Below are 6,134 nucleotides of genomic sequence, written 5' to 3'. Positions count from 1 at the left end.
AAGAGACCGAGGGTCTCTTGTTGTTAAAGAATTCTAAACACAAAGGAAGGATTGTCCTTGTGTGTTTAGAACTTGTAAAAGGAATTTACAAGATAGTGGAACTCTGAAGCGGGTTGCTTGGGGACTGGACGTAGGCACAAGGGTGTGGCCGAACCAGTATAAATCTGAGTTTGCACTTTCTCTTCCCTTAAACTCCTTTATTTATTATTGTTTTATATTCATATTCAAATTGTTCTATTTGAATCAATATTTAAGAAATTCATTATTAAGGGAATTTATAACTTGAATAGAAAGTTAAATAGAATTTTTAATTGGGGAAATAATTTGTAATATCTTAATTCAACCCCCCCTTCTTAAGATATCTGAGGCCACTTGTCTAACACCAATATGCTACAGTATCTCGCATTTTTTGCACTTCATCCTTCACAACTCCTAAACCATCTTTTACTAACAAATTTAAGATATGTGCACAACAACGTATGTGAAGAAACGCTCCTTCCTTAATTAAAGTGCCTAATTGCAACTTATTCTTAATTTTTTCAATCATGCAATCATTTGTACTATAATTATCCAAAGTGATAGTAGACAATTTTGTATCAATGTTCCAATCCAACAAACACTCAACTAGTGCATTGCAAAGTCTTTCACTTGTGTGAGGTGAAGGAACATAAATAAGCCTAGTATATCAGCACAAAAATAACTTAATCACACTATCACAGAAAAAGATCTAACACAATATATCAACACAAAAATATCCAACACGAAAAAATTATAAAAAATATCCAACACAATATATTGGGAAGCTATAAAATTAAGGATGTTGCTAGCACCTCAAAATGCGACTTAGCAAAGTCCATGAGCTATCAATGTAATGAGTTGTGACAGCCATATACCCTTTCTTTTGCTTGCTTGTAGTCCACATATCTGATGTAATTGCCACCCTTCCTTCATTTGTATCCAACAGCTTCATAACAATTGATTTTTCAAAGTCATAAACATTAAATATCTTTTTCTTTATAGTGTTTCGTGAAGGACATTGAAATTGCGGTTGGAGTGTAGCTAAAAATCTTCTAAACCCAACATGATTCACTATTGAAAGTGGATATTCATGCATGATAATAACACATACAAGATCCTTCCTTGCATTTTCTTCATTATAACTTCTAGCATCCAATTCTTGTCTACCTTGTGTAACCTTAGGAATAAGAAATGTGTGTACCTTCCCTTTGTCATGTAACCTTTTCTGAATGCATTTCTCCATATGGGCATGCAAATGCTTTGTCCCATTCTTTGGTACTCCCCCGAGAAAATTTCTGCAGTATTTACATTGGGCCTTGTCTTGCCCATCAACAGTTTTAATCTTATCAAAATGGTTCCACACAATGCTTATGAGCCTCCCTCCTCTAGTTTTTGTTGATGATACACCATGGCCATCCACCTCCATGCTAGGTGGTTGTTGCATAGGTTCATTATTAGGACCTTCAGCTGTACCGGTAAAACTTTCTACTGAAGTTGGTTGGTGTGAAGACAACGAAGTATGATGGTCTGAAGACTATGGAATTGGTTGGTGTAAAGACAGCAGAGTAGGATGGTCTGAAGACTGTGGAGTTGGTTGGTGTAAACTAGGTTCTTCAGTTTGCATATTTTCTGCCATGGACTTCAACAACAAGCTATTATTTTAAAAACCAAAACAATTAATACAGATTAACAAACATGAATCAAATAGTAATCCATGGCAACTAGTGCAGAGAATAGTACTTCAAAACCCTGTATAGCCATAAAAATGTGATAAGAAATAAATCTGGTTTCAACTTATGTTTAGTGATTGAAATCTTGATCTTAATTTTCTTTTTCCGTAATAAGGTTGCTTTACATTAATATGTTTTATGGTCATTTTGGTTATTTGGGACACTAGATAAATTGCCTTAAAATTGCTTTCTATAACACTTAAACGATTGGTTTGCTTGAACTTTGATAGGCATCAAAATCTAGGACCTAGTTGTTGCTTAGATAAGTCTAATGAATTTGGTAAGTTGTCATTTTTAAGAGAGATATAGAAGTTATGGGATCTGGTGCATGAAAACAGAGCTTGCAGAATTAGTAGGACTTGCAACTAATTATAAAATAAATCTCAGGTACATAGATTTATGGAAGTTATGAATAATGACCAAGCAATGAGCTTAAATGTGCTACATTAAAATTCTGATTGTGGTTTAGAGTTTAGAGTCTGCCAAGGAAAATGAGGCCAATGTGATTGTGGTTAGTATATGATTTTGTATTAAATTATGTAGTATATCACGTATAATACCAATGTGATTTTGTATACTAGTTTTAAGTAAAGTTTATATATCATGTGAATATAAATTTTTGTTCATATAAAGTTGAAGATATTTTCTAATTAAATTAACAAGATTTTGAATTAAATAGATAATAATATATCACGAAATACTCCTTCTGTTGCTATTATACAAAATCATATACTAACCACAATCATATACAAAATCATTGCTTAAAACTAGTATACATAGTTTTACATACCGCAACAATACAAGCACAATTTAATGATATACTAACCACAATCACATTGGCCTCATTTTAATACAAAATCATATACTAACCACAATCACATTGGCCCAACTACTTTAGACCGTGAATATATGTGATATATTATCAGGAAAATGAGGCCAGAAGGGACTGAGCTGCAGAAAGAGTATGACGGCAGAGAAAAATTCTTTGTTACTCCAGCAGAGAAAAATGTCTAAACTCTCCTTTTTTATTTGGAATTTTAAATTCTTTGTTTTTAGTTGATTGATAATTCTCACTAAATTTTTCTGAACTTTAAATAACAAGAAGTTTTAAATTTTTTGTTTTTAGTTAATTGATAATTCTTTGTTTTCAATTAACACTAGAAGGATGATTATCAAATTCTTTGCATATTTTGTGGAGATGCACAGGTGAACTACTGCTCTGTATATGCTTAGGTTTATCTCATTAAAAAAATCCTAAATAAAAAAAACTATTTATCAGCTACTCCTTGCACCTCTGTGTCTCTAACAAATGATCTCATTTTTTCTCTCATTGATACTTTTGTCCAACAATCTAGATTGCAGTAGATTCACCATTATTTTATGGACCATTTGGCGGTGAAGGAATGGAAAGGTTTGGGATAACATTGAAACTCATCCATCCATATCTGTCTCACTTGCATATCAGCACCTTCATGAGTGAAAAAATGCATGAGAATCTTCACCAGCAATTGTTTCTCAGCCTCAACATCATCCCTCACGGCAGCCACCCCAACCAGGACACTTAAAAATGCTACATAGATGCTGCAATTTTCAAGGATCAAAACTGTTTTTTGTATTTTCTTGTGTATCAAGAATGACCGAGGTTAATTTTCAAAGATCTTAACCTAGTTGAAGCTGAAACTTGGGCCTTGCTACACGCCCTCTCTTCCATACCCTCTCTTCCATAAAGTTCCAGAATCTCAGCAATGTTGTTTTTGAAATGGATGCTCAATCAGTCATGGATGGCATAAATAAAATTTAGCACGAAAATCTAAATTTTATTTTCTGTTAAATAAATGTACACATGTCATTTCTAATATTCCAACTCTGGTGAGTTTTGTAACACGATAAGCAAATCATGTAGCTCACACGATAACTAGAGCTTCAACATTGTATGCTAGCGGTTAAGTTTTCTATCAAGTTCCATCTTGTATTGCTTCAATCATCATGAATAAGATGCCTCAGTTGTCTTTGATTAAAAAAAAAATTAAATATATTTTTAATCCTTATAATTTAGTGTGTTTTCATTTTTTGTCCTTATAAAATTATTCTCTTTGTTTTTAGTACTTGCAAATTATATTTGTTTTGTTCTTTGTCCTTATGACATTTTAGATAATATTTTGTTTTCTTTTTAAATCACTATCTAAAGGACTTTAAGGAATAAAAATAAAATAAATATAATTTACAAAAACTAAAAAAAAAATTACAAGGACAAAAAAAACCATAAAATTACAAAGACTACAAAAATACTTTAAAAAAATAAAAAGACCATATATTCTGCAATTTTTATAATTGTTGTCACTTTTAGACCACGTCCAAAAAGTTTGATATATAAGTTTTTCATGTGACATCTTTGGCATCTTACCTGAACATATTTTGTACATATCCAGCAGCAATGGCAAATGCCCGTGGCTTAGCTGCACCGCAGATCATTAGAGATTTTATACAAATTAAATTAGAATAAATTCTTCAGTGTATAATTAAAATTATTCAGGAGTAAGCAACAAATGGGTTAACTTGATTTTTTTCATGTGACATATCAATCTTAACATTATGTATAATTAGATTATAAAATGAAAGAAATATAAAACTTAATTTAAGGTATATTTTATAATATATATTTTTAAAATTTAAAATAAGTTATATATATCATAATAAATATAATAACACAATATGAAAAATATTATTTATTAAATAAAAAATTGTTGTTCAGAATTTTTTTTCTTCAAAATATCAAGTTATTAAAAATGTCCTATGACAATTACAAAAGCATAGGATGCTAATAAATAATTTCCCAACAATGCACAACAAATAGAAAAGTATTGTTAATCAGTCAGTGTCTTGAGGGCATTGATTAAGGAATTAAAAGAAAAAAAATATTTATTGTGTAAAACAGAGGAGAGTGTGTAAAAAAAAGTTATGATAAACATAATCTTATATATTTCAATAAAAAAATTCTTTTAAATTTTTTAATCAATATTCCAAGAACACTAATTAGCATTATCAATAAGAAAAAGTTAAATATTAACTCAAACATGCATTGAAAGCTAAAAAGCTACTCATATTAGCAATCTTTAAGACTACAACACAAAAACAACCTCCTATACAAAACAAGCATGATAGAGCATTAGACTTCTTTACACTTATTTTCTCCTTTTCTATTCATTTCGGATTAGCACTTGTCCAATAGCAACCCAAATTTAATTAAGACAGTTCAAAATTGTTGAAATTTTAGGGGATCCTTATAAAATACCAATAACCACCAGGAATACATTAGGTTAGATTATCAAAAAAAAGTTTTAGAAATACCTGGATCCATAATGATTGATCAAACAAATGCAGCGAAATCTGAATCCACAGGTAGTCGGTGGCTTCATGGTTCAACCTCAACTATAACCTCTTTATTCCTTAATAAGACCTTCGTAACTCTTTATATGAGAAGAAGAGAAATTATATGTGATAACTTGGTATATTGAGGACCATAGTCTTCTTATAATGTGTTAACCTAATAGGGTTCTCATTATCCTCTAATGGACCAACACTGACATCTGTTCATTTAAGTCAATATCATCTGATTTAGTTTGTCTAATGGACTCACTTAATTTGATCACATAAAATAAGACTCACTAATGATAAATAGCTGATATAATTGTCTTATAATATTATCCCACATTAATTATTGGAACAAAAATATATGCATGTATTAGTTCTAAGACATCCTTATTTCTTTCAGCATGTATTAGTTCTAAGACATCCTTATTTCTTTGGACAAATATATGCATGTATTAGTTCTAAGACATCTTTATCATAGATGATTGGCTATTATGAGAAGTTTTGGCCTCACCCTTAAATTATGGATGTCCAAAGACCACTTGCACAAATAATCTTTATGGTAAATTTCAAGACCCAAACAAGATACCTAGCGCACTATTAATCCTTAATCTTTGGATTGAAAAAAACTAGCTGCAAGTGGTACTCTCAACGCATTGATCAAACATTGGTGATAAGTCCTGTCAAACAAAGGTTGTCTTTGGACACTCCATTGCTCATGTGAAAAACTTATATGATGATTACTCCGGTAAATAATGATTTTCTTTGAACATTTCATTATTCACATGAAAAATCACACTATTTATAATCACCACATGCTTACCATCGCAAGCATATAATTATTCTGAAAATTTGTGTCTTGCTTTGGACTGAGCACAATTTGCATGAATAATTCCATGCAACATCCATTAAAATTCAATCAATTCAACTTACGCAACAAAGGTTACTTTGGCAACATGTTGTTTCAATCAATTTAACCAAAAAATACAAGATAATTTAATATAATAAATGAGAAGT

This window comes from Glycine max, chromosome 20 (assembly GCF_000004515.6).
Source record: "Glycine max cultivar Williams 82 chromosome 20, Glycine_max_v4.0, whole genome shotgun sequence".
Classification (NCBI taxonomy): domain Eukaryota; kingdom Viridiplantae; phylum Streptophyta; class Magnoliopsida; order Fabales; family Fabaceae; genus Glycine; species Glycine max.
Note: the sequence above shows the minus strand (reverse complement) of the source record.